The sequence below is a fragment of the Camarhynchus parvulus genome, chromosome 5 (genome assembly GCF_901933205.1).
Source record: "Camarhynchus parvulus chromosome 5, STF_HiC, whole genome shotgun sequence".
NCBI lineage: Eukaryota > Metazoa > Chordata > Aves > Passeriformes > Thraupidae > Camarhynchus > Camarhynchus parvulus.
In genome coordinates this window covers 27,396,001-27,409,882 of record NC_044575.1, presented here as the reverse complement: position 1 = coordinate 27,409,882, position 13,882 = coordinate 27,396,001, and the positions used below count along the sequence as shown (strand labels likewise).

Here is a 13,882-nt window from a genome sequence, read left to right as displayed (position 1 = left end):
CCACCCTACTTTAGCAGCATCTCATTACGCTCTTTCTTTATCTTAGTGCAAAGTGACCACACGAGTCACACCAGCAACGCAACATAAAGCAACAGAATATGAGGGCACTAAACTTCCATAACTAATGGAACCATAAAGCCCTGAAATGTTTTTAAGTCACTTTGTAAAGCACCAAAAAAATATTTGTATTGGTATTATTCCAAAGACTTCACATCAAAAATCACCAAGCCAGTTACATACCATCACTATAAGGTTACTTTGTTTTTCATGTCATTACAGACACTATAGACAGAGGTTCTTAGAAAATATAAAGATTTTTTTTCTTTTTCTATGGATGCATCAATTGCAAAAAAACCAAACCAAAAAAATCCCAACCAAACAAAAGAAACCCCATAACCTCCATAACCAACAATCATGGATCATAACAAAACCTATAAAAGGCAAATGTGCTGCAAAAATTACAGAAAATAATCTTCAGGACCATTTTCAGCAGTCCATGAAAAGACTCAATTGTCAGACTCAAGCTAATAGAGCTTTCTTTTTTTGGGGAGGGCAGAATCATTCCTTCCAATAATTAAAATGGGGATTCCCACCCAATAAAACCCAAAAGTGTTACTGAACCCTTCTACATTATAAGTAACACACATTTAAAATGTTAAAATACTGATTTTACTTCAATAATAGAATACACAAAATACTACTTCAAAGATTTTTGTGGGACAACACAAGGTGTAAAGAAATTAGACCTACTGTTAAGCTCCTGGTTCTTCCTTCTTTTGCAAAATTTCTGACATGACCCAACGCTCCTTTTTCCTAATCACAGAGAAGAGACTGAGGTCTAGAGTTACTGTTCTCTTCATGGTGGCAAAACCATATACATTTTTAGAGCAATACTTCAGTGCACAACAGAACCACCACAAGAAACGAAGGTAGAGAAGGTCCCTTCCTTTGGGCTTCTTTTTCAAATTAAGTCTAACTTTTTTACTTCTTTCTAGCAGATGAAGAAGTGCTAAAAGAAATAGTTAGCAAGTCACTCATTGATTGCAAAGTGAAAAGCTTCCTAGAATGTACATAGTGTTTCTTTTTCTAGCTCTTACCCATTCTGCCTAAAGAACTGGCAGAATAACAAAATGTAATTTTAAATTTAAATGCAGTAATTTAGAGATGTACAGTCATGTTGTAAAGTTAAAGTAAAACTCTGAGACAAGAAAGTATGAGTTTAGGGGGTTTGGGGATTTTTTTTGCTTCCCTCCGTAATCACCATGAGGAACAAACAAATTTATTGTTCACAGATCATATTCTGTTTGAATGAGGTCAACAGCAGGACAGAGCACCATATATCAGGACTGATACATACTTTGTACACACCTTCCTGGTGAGAGGTTATTTAAATCTAATTACCTTGATTTGCATTAAGTTCTAACAAAATAATTAGTACTTCCATAGTTCTTTTGTATCCAGAACTTGTTCTTTTGTCAGAGGCAGGGTAGTAAGAAAAATTACCATGACAAAAGACCACAGAGAAGGACAACAAAAGAGACTGATTTATTGCAAGTCTGATTCCTTAGTTACATCCTTGGTTCCTTTTCTATTTCCTTGTAATAACTGTTTGGAATAGTAATCTTAAAATCCAAATTTTTAAAAATTAATTTTAAGAATGGTATGCCTTTCCAGCATCTGTTTCAGTTCTCTTTATTATATTATTCAGTATCAAAAGGCTCACTTGCCAGGAGTCTCCCTCGCCCATCTGTCAGACTTCCAAACCAAAAGCCTTGACTCTTCCCTCTTGGTTTTGCCTGAATTTCAATGAAGAACTTGTAAATAGGTGAAATTTTAATTTGTTTCAGTCTCCTCCTTATAAAAAAAAAAGACTTCCGGAGAACACACAGGAGGTTGCTAGGACACTGCATATGCATTTTGCTTACGCTAATCAACATGGTCTCGTTTGCTTCTGAGTTTTACCTACAATCAGTTATTACTCCCTGTTTAATACTCTCAGTGCAAGTCCTCTTCTGCAAGTACTATTTCTGCACTTGTATTAGTCTATGACAAAACAAACAAGATACATGAAATACAAACAAGACACATGCTCTCTACAGTTACAGAATTAATGTACTTTGCTATTTTAACAGATTTGATTGCTCAGGACTGAGATAACAGTGGACAGATGATTAACATCTGGCATAACTGCATTGAGTTTGCATGGCCAGGTTTTGGTAGTGGGATGGGTGGAAGATGGTAGAAGCTTTCCCCAAGTCCAGCACAGCCAATCCCTGGCGGCTCCATGATGGATGTGCCACTGGCCAAGGATGAGCCACCCTGAAGTGACAGTAACACCTTTGTGACAAGATACTTCAGAAAAAGAATAAGAAGTTAGTTATTGTGCAGATGTAATTGCATCAAGAGAAGAGTGAAGAGAGAACATGTGAGAGGAACAAATCTAGAGACACCAATGTCAGCGCAGAAGGAAGGGGAGGAGGTTCTCCAGACACCAGACTGAGCTTTCTCTGCAGTCCATGGAGGACCACATGGATGCGGAGATCCACCTGTACCACAGAGGAGACCCATGCCAGAGCAGGTGGATGCCTGAGGAGGCTGTGACCCTGTGGGGGCTTATACTGGAACAGGCTCCTGGTAGGGACCTGCAGATCTGGGGAAAGGTTTCCTGCCAAGATTTGTGACTGCACGGAGGACCCATGTTGGAGCAGGCTGTGCCTGAAGGACTGCACCCTGTGAGGGAAGAGTGCAGGAAGAGTAACCTATGTTGCAGCAGTTTGTGGAGTTGTTGTCTGTAGGATAGCTCTCCATGGACTTCTCCAGCATGAGTTTATCTCCTGTGGGAGGGACCCCCACACCAGAGCAGTACAAGGACTCTCCTGCTGGGCACCAGCAGAAACAATGTGCGATGAACTGGGCATAACCCCCATTCCCTGTTTCCCTATGCTGATGAGGAGAGGAAATACAGCTGGGAAGGAGGGAAGGTTCTGCGGTTTTTAAAGGTGTTCTTTTACTTCTCATTATCCAGCTCTGAGTTTTTTTTACTAACAAATTTAATTCATATTTCTAATTTGAGTCTGGTTTTGCCTGTAATGGTATTTGATGAGTGATCTCTCCTGGTCCTTATCACAACTCATGAACCCTTTGTTATATTTTCTCTGCCCTGTGCAGTTGCAGAGGGGAGTGACAGAGGATCTTTGGTGGGTGCCTGGAATCCAGCAAGCATCAACCTACTACACTACCAAAACAAGTTCAGGCGCAGACATAGACCATTTACATCAAAACATAGCTAATTGTCGTGGTTTGAGGAAGTAGGTTTTCTGGGAATGGAGTAGTCAGACCAATGGGTGCTCAGATTTTGAATATTGGCACATGCTTTGGCCATTGGGGCACTGGATAAGCCTCTGAGAACACAGGGGTTAAAAGCAGAGCTCTCCCTTGGGAGTTCCTCTTGGAACTCCTCTTGAAGTTCCAGTCAGTGAAGGGTCCAGACCTTCCCCTGCCCAGCTGCCAGCTGGGCGGGGGGAGGGGAAAGCCATGCGGCCCGGGAGAGGTAGGCCTGACCCCTGAAGATGGAAGGGTGGAGGGGCACCAGGCGGCATCCCCCCCCTCCAAGAGAGAGAGAGACACAGAGAGAAGCACCGTGAGGGATTGGGCAGCCCCCCCTGGGAGACGAGAGAGAGGAAGCCGGTGCTCTGTGCTCAGGACTGTGCTGTGGCCTTGAAGAGTTGATACCGTGTTAGCAGCACAGCCTGCCTGCAGTGGAGAAGGGGTGGGGGGGAGCGCAGGAGAAGGAGTCTGGCCACTGGTAGGAGCTTTTAACCCTTTTTGGACAATAAAAACCTCACAGAGCATTGACTTTTTCTGGAGCTGAATGAGAAGAGGGATAAGAGATGAGATAAGAGGAAATGGGCCACGAGAGAGGTGGAGAAGAACCTTAGCTGAGAAGAGATGGCGTGGCTTTTTGCTGGACTTTTCTTGTATAGCCATGGACAGAACCTTTTTTTCCTGCGACACAGAAACTGCATTAGGGGGAAGGCAATGACTTGGAGCCAAGAGAGTTCAGTGTTGTTTTCTTGAGACCCCTCAGCCCCAGGGGGTGACAAAATTGGGGGGGGGGGGGGGGGTGGGGATAGTTGTCCCGAAAGTGAGAGACTGTGCTTTTTTTGGAACTGGGCAAAGCATCCTTAAAAGGGGAACTCTAGAAGCAGCTCTGGTCCATGCGCAGTGGTGAGAGCCCTGGGCATGGAAGGAAGAGGTCACGGCGGCAGATGTACTCCGGGCGGTGCCACGAGCGACACAGAAACACATGAGGTTTCAATGGTGTTTCCAGTGTAAGCCTATGGCACAAGGAAGACTCCTCTCCTCTTGATGAACTGGGGATTCATTGTCTGAAGGGTGGTGATGGACTGAGAGTTGGGAATTTGGGGGAGAGATATATTGGATTGAGAGAATTTGGTGGGGAGAGGAGGAAATGTTTTTGCAAGGTTTTCGTTTTTCCCTGTGTTTCTTTTTATATGTAGGTGTAGTGTAGTTAATAAAGTTTTCTTTCCTTTACTCCTAAGCAGAAGCCTACTTTGCTTGTTCCTGGTCACATCTCACAGCAGACACCAGGGAAAGTGTATTTTCATGGGGGCACTAGCATTGTGCCAGTGTCAAACCATGACACTAATACACCAAGGAAGTAAATCTCAATCTTGTGTACTGATTTTAAAGATCTGCAAGCGATGCAGAGGTTTAAAATAGGTAGAAAATTTAATAGAAAATCTTTCCCGTTCCCAGCCTTCAAGAGAGAGACTGGCAGCTAAGACGCTGGACCCAGTCTGCAAGCAACCAGGGAAGAAGGAGATCCAAACCAGCAGGAACACAAAGAACATGTATCAGCTTGTTAGGGGCGGAGCAGCCTTTCCCTGTTTCAGCAAGGTTCATGCAAGAAATCTCTTCCTGTGTGTAGGCATAGAGCCAGCCAAATTGTAGATTAAGGTCTGCTATGTACTACTGCTCCTCTTTTTCCTCTGTGGCACAGGCTAAAAGCTGATCTTAAGTAGCATGGTAGGAGCCAACCAACAGTCTACAAGGAGGACTGGGGAAGCAAATCAGGTATTACAAGCACATTCAGACAGCTTGCACCATCCAAATGCTGCAGCAAAACAACTTAATATAGGAAATCGCCATGTTCTTTGCTTACTGTGCAAGTACAAAGGAAAGCATAGTGGCCTAAAGTACCACAAAAATGGTTAGCAACCTTCGGTGAAGTGCATCATGCATGCATGTCCTTACAGGAGTAATAATCCATTAGTGCTCACGTATGTTTTCATACAATCCTGAAAGACTTGGAACTTGTCCTCAGGAAAATAAGCATTTGACAATGAGAAGTTAATTACAGCTCACAGAAATTCTGTTCAGCAAGACAGCTCTTCAATATCTCCATGTGTCCCAGTGTAGAATGAATATGATCAAATTTGCCTTAGTATCTCTTCACAAAACCTTCCTGAGACCAGGCAGTCATCCAGATACAGATACATATGATTTAGCTGTGTAATTTCAACCACTAAGAGTGTACCAAGAACTTTATTACCACATGGACTTTCAAGAGTCATTACTGACCCTTGATCTGACCCCTTGAGAGCCAGGCACACTGCAAGTGCTGAAGGACAACAGCCAATCAAGACACGTTAGAGAGTTGAGACAAAGTTAGAATTAAATAATGAGCCTCCTCTTATCTAGGTTATGATGAGATAGTCCTTTTTCTTTGAAATTAAAATGTTTACTGAGCTTCCTCCATATTCTTCAAGAACATCTTTGGTGCCCTACAAGAAGCATCAAGTTATTTTCCTATCAGACCCTTGTGAAAAATTTTCTAATTTGTCATCATTATATTTTTCAGTACTTTTTGATAGAGGTTTCCATCTATGTGGCGCTTTGGCTTCTGCTTTGGCCAAAACAAGTTGCAAAGGAGAAAGGCAACACTGCATGGCATGCCAGTTTCAATCCCTACAAAGAACGATGAGGTGTTACCTGTCAATTCTGGTACCATTTAAAGATGGTTTCTTACTTAGTATGGAAGTGGAAGTATTATATACTCAGAATCCTGTTATGCTTGTCTGTGATTTGGGCTAGCAGCTTTTCTAGCAGAGTTGAAAGTGATGGAAACCAACTTCTTGAGATCAGGTGAATGAAGCCAATTTACCTTCCCCGCTATTAGCACCATTCTGTATGTACATTAATAGCTAGCAGATTTTCCACACTTTCCAATGCCAGTCTTACAGAAAGTCATTAATCCTGTGGAAGCACCCAGATCCTAGTGATAACAGATCTCAAAGGTTTTGGTTCTCAGTTTCATGAGCCACAGCTGGATGTCAGTGGCTTCAAGAAGAATGAGGGTTACTTTTCTAGAGCCAGGGCCAACTTAGATACTTTTGTTGCTTAAACAAAGATTTGTACTGAAAACAAACATCACATGAACAGATACATTAAGTACAACTGACACAATGTTATCTGACACTGAGTCAGCTCTTCCTCCTGTTCCACCAAATTCCAAATTATTACGCTTTACTAGAAAGACAAAAAAGATCTGCCTTAGTATTCAAAGCAATACAAAACCAACTTGGTTAAGATTTCTAAAATGCCATCATGTCCTTCAGCCTTTATGCAGGATCTTCAGTTCTGTTTCATCATCACAAGTCACTATGGAGATACATGCCTTTCAGAGGGAGAAATCACTGCAGTGAAAATACTGACACCTGCAGCTTCAAAATTTTGTTATTAAGGACATCCTGCACAGTAACAAAACCACTGGTTAGTTCTAAGTGGCAAAACAGAGGGCCAAATGATCAAATGAATTCTAAAGGGATACAAACTGAAGTTACAAAAGTTAACAGTTTAAATGCTAACCAAGTTACCAATGTTAACCAAGCTCTGCCATAAATTAGCAGATAAAACTACAGAAGGGTTGCCCTGTAGGCAAATTATAAACATTTCTATAGAGATTAAATTCTGTCTTGCATGCTTGCAACAGATGCACACCTGCCACAGCCTCACATGTTCAAAAGGTGAATGTCTTCTCCTTCCTGTTCTCTCCCCTCTGTAGCTGTGGATCATTACAGTGAAAACTGGCTTACACGAAACCAACTCACAGCATCTCAGAAGGCAGTATTCCCAGGCTCCAAACAGTCAGAGAACAGACAAAGCCTCTACAGAAGGGGATTCCAAGCATATATCTAATAAACATTAATATACATGTCTGAATTACCCTCCACGGGAGCCTGTAATGACAAGAGGCACATCCGTCCTAAGTGCTTACTCAAGCCACATTAAACTCTCTGGTCTGGTATAAACAAGCTATTTCAATTACAGAAGTTCCCCTACACACAAGATGTTAGAGAGACATCTGGTGAAAACCAATTTACTTATCATTCCAAGATTACCTCAGTGGTCCAAACATGTACGAAATTAAGTAATATATATATTGTTCTATTAGTATGACAGCTAATGTAAGCTATTGTTCTACTAGTATGACAGCTAACGTAAACCAAACGGGTACTACTGTAAAATAAGTCTTAAGTAAAACTGTCCTTTTGTCCACAAAGGCAGCTGAAGGTCATCTCTCATTGCATCTTGCACCATTCACCTTAATAATCACTGAATCAGTTAAAAAGTCAATGGTGAACATCACTGAGAAACACCTAAAGCCTTAATGCAAGTAAGATGTCACTTCAGCTATTATACAGGTGTGTTTTCACTACTCACGTATCTACTAGAAAGACTTAAGAGCACATATACAGATACATCAAAACAAAATAAAGATAGGGGGATAAAAATGTATAACCATTGAGGGGCATAAAGCTATATATCCTTCGATCTACTTGTACCTATGTTTTAAAACACCTGAAGAGAATGGGTAAACCACATCTAATACATATCACTTCTACTTCTTAGCCACTGCATTGGGAACTTTAAAACTGCTGAGCAAATTTTGTTTTGGGAATATTTTGAATTTTGCTGTAGTGCTGCAATGCAAATAACTGCATTGTTGATATACTCTTCTTTCTGCTTAACACAGCTTAGTTGATTTACAATGCTTTTCCTCTTTCCAATCATGCTAGAAGCTCTAAGTCTGAATCTCTTTTCTTCTGATGGAATATATACATTTGTATCCCTTTCCTTTCATTTTCTTCTTCTTAAACCCACCTTCTCTCCTTCTAAACATGCTCCTCTATCCTACACAAACAGAAAAATCACCTGCAGCAAATTTTTCAATCTGATCACTTAAACAAATATAATGAATCTTTACTGAGGTTTCAAGTTAGTCACTACAAAACCTCAGTCATATACCTCCTATTTTTAATCCAACACTGTGCTACCTCCTGTATGCACAAAAAAGATAGTTCAAAGAGGTAGATTGCTTTCACCAAGGGAAATTTTTCACAAGGTAAATTGAGAAGAAAAGTTTGGCAATGAAATTAACAGCTGCTGTTTTAATTCTTTGTTCTGCTCACATTACACCAGCAAAACAAGAAAATGTATTATAACCTCCTTTCACAAACAGATACTCCCCCTGGAAGGTGGTAACATTATAAGATTTTTCCTTGTTTCTCTTGGAATGATTGTTTTAGTTTCCAGATACACTTTTGAACAGTTTGGACCGCATTCTTCATGTCCAGTGGGCCAAAGCAATGGAGAACAGCTAGTAAGGAAAAATAAACACCTAAACATATTCTGATCCAGTTGATAGCAACATCAAAGAACTGGTAGAAAATGGCTCCTCAACTGTCAACATTAAGTGTCAAGGCAGAAAAATATGGTCATAAATGCCTTTTTCAGGCTTCTGAGCCTAGAGAAAGGATTAGGCTAATCTGCATAGTTTAGTGCTGAACAAAATACTCCCGTGCTTTGCTTGTGTTACAAGCTGACTCATCACTTCAGAAGTAGAACAACATTCAGGAAGGAACTACTATAGTATGATCTTCCACAGCAAAAATATCCCACTTTTATCTATCAAAGTAGAAGAAAGGAGCTGCTGGTCTACTGCATGAAATAGTACGAACAGCCAGGCATACCAAAAGCTGGCTTCAGCTTTTTCAACTATGTTGCTGTTGTATTCCCGGTTTATTTGGCACACAGTACACCAAGAAAATAAAGAAGTTCCTGACTTAAAAGGCAAAAGTTGGTAATAACAATACCAAGGAAATCAGGATTACTCTGCAATACCACCACAAGAGTTAACCACCAAACTGCCCATTGCCCCTGTACTTCATGATGACAGCTATATCATCAACTTCATACTCCATTTCTCAGTCCAGAGAATGTGTGTGTGTATTAAGAAATGTGAAAACATTGCAAAAAAAATCTAAGACAGTCTCTTGTATGGTCCAGCTCACACCAAGTCAATTATCTGTGCATGATGCTACTCAGTAAACCTGGAGCACAAGAATAGAAAGCTATTAGCTAATGAATGTCAGGCCTGATGGAAATGGTCACAATAATTAGGTGAAGGAGAAATAGATAAAGAAATAAGAGCAGGACTGAGTGTAATGAAAACTGAAAGCATACAAAAGAAATCTGTAAGGAAGAAGGTTAGAAGACAAGGAAACCTGCAGGGGAAAAGAGCTGGATTTGTCATCTGTGGTACATCAGGGTATAATTCTAACTTGATGGATGATTGCTGGCTTCATACTTAACTTCCATTTAACTTCTCCCCAGCAGAGACAATATAGTCAGATTTTAGTGCCAGAGTAACTACTACTCTTTTATTGAAATACAACAGGCAGACCATGAAAAAAATTACTACCTAGTGATAAAGCAACATTAACTTATGTATTTTACAGTAATATTTTAAAGTTTTATCAATTTTTCATAGAGACCTATACCATTCAACAGTGTTTCTAGCAGGCCAGGGTGGCTATCAATGCTTTGAAACAAATTGGGAGAACAAAGTATCAGAAGCTCTTTTGCCACCAATATAAGAAAAGCTGACTATAAAGGTACTCCAAGCAAGCCTGAACTTAAAGGGACCTCCTGCACCTGGAGACAAAGCAGGTGGTGGATGTCCCAAGTGAGGCCCTGACTGCTGGCCACCAGACACAGCACATGCAGGATGGAGAGTTGAGAAGGCCTGAAACCCTCAAAGGTGCTGGCAATACCCAACACCTGTAAGTGTCAGTGCACTTGAGTAGTTCTAGTTCAGTTTCCACCAACATTAGCACTGCTGTGGGTCAAGTGCTTTGCCCCCCAACATTCTACAAATGCAGAAAGCAGTCACATCAAAACAAGAGGAAAATCTCCAGCGAAAGCACTCAGCCTGTAAATGTACCCCACTCATACTCATTCCCAGGAGCCACAATCCATTACTTTGTGTAGTGTTTTCGTCCCCTTAAGGCCACATCGGCTGCTGACATAGGCCAAGAGCTAGATGGCAGCAACAGCAATGGGTGGGAGTGACAACAGAGGAAGAACCATAAATACAAAAAATGTCATTGTTATTTCACTTGCTGTAGAAACATTCAATTCTAATATTTAAATCATTAACTAGCTGGATTCGGTGAAGTTTCTTCCCCAGTCTCCCTTTTTATCTGGATTCTAAACAAGGTTACTGCTTTACTTCCAATGCTTCAGCATATGTACTCTCATTTTGTTAAGACTGAAGATAAGTGAAAAGACCACTAGTTGTGACCTGAAAGGCTGAAAAATGGCAAGGGAAGTTAAATTCACATGAAATGACATTATTTCACCTGACTTTTCCCTCCCAGAATAATACCACACCTTTTTGACACTGTTGTGTTTTTGCAGATCATTCCAGAGCAACTGAAGCACCAATGGACACAACAGCCTAGTACTGGATTTGTTTTCCCACAGGCTTTTACGCATCTGTTACTGTACAATCACTATTTCCAACATTACTAAGGCCAACTGTAAAGAAGGGAACTAATGCTCACCCTGTCATAGCTGGAATGTGAAAGACCACTGGTTGGAGTACAATTGTGGGTGGAAATACTGGGCACATTTTATTTCTTCCTCCATTTTGAAAACAGAACAGCCTACTGTGGCTTTACTGACCAAAATGGAAAATACCCAAATGCAAACTAGCAAAAGTGGTCAGATGGTAAATAAACATCAGCTCATTTACTTCCTCCATTTAGATAATTCAGGTACTGTAAAGAGATATATCAGATACTGAGTCCACCAAATCCCAGGTACAGGAACTTTAATGAAAGAACAAAGTAAAACCTTTATGAAAACCAATGCTGTTTCACTCCAAGATCCTTTAATGCAAAACATGAGCAGGGTTTCAGTTCTAAATAATGCAAGTCATTTCTGTGGTATGATTTAAGAGGAATCCAGGCCCTTACAGGAAGGTGCTACCATTAAAACCCTCTCTGGTCCCAATACAGCAGAAGTCTCAAGTGCAAGAGTTGAAGGAAACAGAGAATATTTTAATTTCCAAACAAATCCAAATTTATCCAAAAATTGCTTAACACAAATCTCCCAAGAAAGCTAAAGGCTTACTGAAGTCAAATCTTTGCCAGAGCAGATAAAAGACTGAGTAATATCACGGAACCCAGACTCTGCCACCCACCCACAGAAGAATATGTCCAAAACTGAGCCAATCTGTTACAGGAAACTTGGTTTTGAACAAAGAATCTTTTCACTCAACCACGTATATTTTCTAAGGGATGCTTTTCAGACCACAGAATACTTAAGCAAGCAAGAAGAGCTCTGAAGGAGGTTTATTTAATTTTAATTTCTTCACTGACACACATAGACCCTGGAATTTCACAACTGGGACACACAATTTCAGCCTACAGAATTTTTTTCACTCATCTCCCCACAATATAGGTATAATTTCCACTTTGTACAAATCCCTTTAACTGTCTTCTAGATCTATTTCCAGACCAAATACTTTCAACTACTGCAAGGCTGTGAAATTCATGCAAATGTAGATTAATACTTTTAAATTAACACTAATTCAGAAAAATCAGATAAGCATATTTTGCTTCTTGCATGGGACAATTACTACTTTTTCTACTTGCTTTTATCTGAAAAAAGAATTAAAAGTTCCACTGTACTCTGAAGAAATGCAATGCAATCTCAAATCTTCAGAGTTTTTATACACAAGGAACTATAGTAATACAAGTATTAAGCATTCTCCTCTAGCTTTTGAACAGTCCTTATTTCAAGGAGACAAGTATTCATAAATGAAACAAAAATATTTTTGAATAGAAGACTGTTCCACTGAACTTACTCTGATTTTTCCAATCCTATTTTCCCCTCCTATAAATAAGCAAAACTTCCCAAGATACATGTCAGCTTAGATGCTGGAGGTGGTAAAACCTGGATGTTAAATAAAAAGATAGCCTTAATATACTGCTTCATACTGCTGCATTGTCTCAGAGAGACAGGGGATAGCTATCAAGTCTGCAGTTAGCCTAACAAGTTAAAAGAGCAGCACTATTGCAAAGGGAACAAGGGACTGAGGTTGCCAGGCAATCCTTTTTTTAATTATTAAGTCCTTTTGGCACTACACTGGCATTCTGTCTTGAGGACAGAATTAAGCATTTGGGAAAGGATTTCAAAAATTTGCTCTGAAATGAGACTTCATATTGTAGCAGTTTGCCAAAATCTAATTTGCAATTTTAGCTCTACCTTCCATAGTCAGCCTGCACAGCTTTGCTTCACAAGTATCCAGATAATGAGCAATCTGCTCTTGACCCTGCATTCAGAGTACTTAGAGTGATTAACAGATCTGCACATGGAATAAGTCCGGGCTTTCTGCATGTAGCCTTTATGTACCTTCTGTTGGGTACTCCGTCATTCATTTCAGCAGGACTGCATCTTTATTCTAATATCTGTTTGAGGTACAGAAGGCTAAGTGTTGCATGAGATGCTAGAGAGGACAGAATTTAAGACCCACTCAAAATTTCACATCTTAGAAGTAAAACCAAAACCCACAAATATTGCCTCTAGTAATAAGCAAATATTTTCACTCTTATTACTAACCATTCAGCAACAGTACATTAAAAAAAATGTATGTACGCCTTGGAACCAATACCTCCTTAATTACTGGGTACAAGTCAGGGTTCAGCAAATCCATAAAGCTGCATGACTGTCCTCTTCTATCAACCTAGAGGAGGTGATGGATGTGACAGCACAGCAGTTCTTGGATTTTAAGCCATGCAGTACAGTAACTCTAAAGAGCTAATGCATAATGGGGGAGGGGAGAGGAAAGGCCTCCAAAGCCCCGATATATTTAGAATCGATCCTTTCACCTAGCCAGGCTGTAAAAAGTCTTATCGCTTTAGTAATCTGTACAAAACACTCTGAATGCTCAGGTGAGTTTCTGGGGAAAAAAAAGAGCTGTTCAGTTCTGGTTTCAGACTAAATCCTACCACACTGCTGACATTGCAACAACCTCTAGCTCAGGCATGGATTATTGTACTCTTCATAATCAGTTAAATGCTCCAAGGAAAAAATATAATTACATCTGTACTCAACACAGGATATTGCCAAATTGTATCACTTTGAAAGCCTGCAACACTTCAAGAACTGTATTAGGCAATAACAAAAAAGGAAAGGAAAGAGTAAAATCACATGAATGGTATTCATCATTCATCACTCAAGAGACTATCTGAAGAGAAATTTAATAATATGCTGGTTCAGTGGGAGCTGTTTCCAGGCAAATATAAACATGAAATTCATAATGGAAAAGGTAGCCCAAACTGTTTGTTTTAGTTTCAATTAAGACATCTTTATGAAACAGTAAGCAAAACCAACACCAACTCATTCATGGAATAATCTGGTACTCCAAAATCTAGAAGGTAAGAAAGACAAAATTTCACAGGCAGCAGCACAACCCACACCATAAGCTGCGGTGTTTTATGGGGTTTTA

General features: G+C 40.1%; 1 protein-coding gene across 3 annotated transcripts in view; it reads right to left on the bottom strand.

The window, feature by feature from the left end:
• The window catches only part of MAP3K9 (mitogen-activated protein kinase kinase kinase 9), a 59,369-nt gene that overhangs the window by 31,178 nt on the left and 14,309 nt on the right, over positions 1-13,882 (bottom strand). The gene's annotated exons all lie outside the window — the stretch shown is intronic.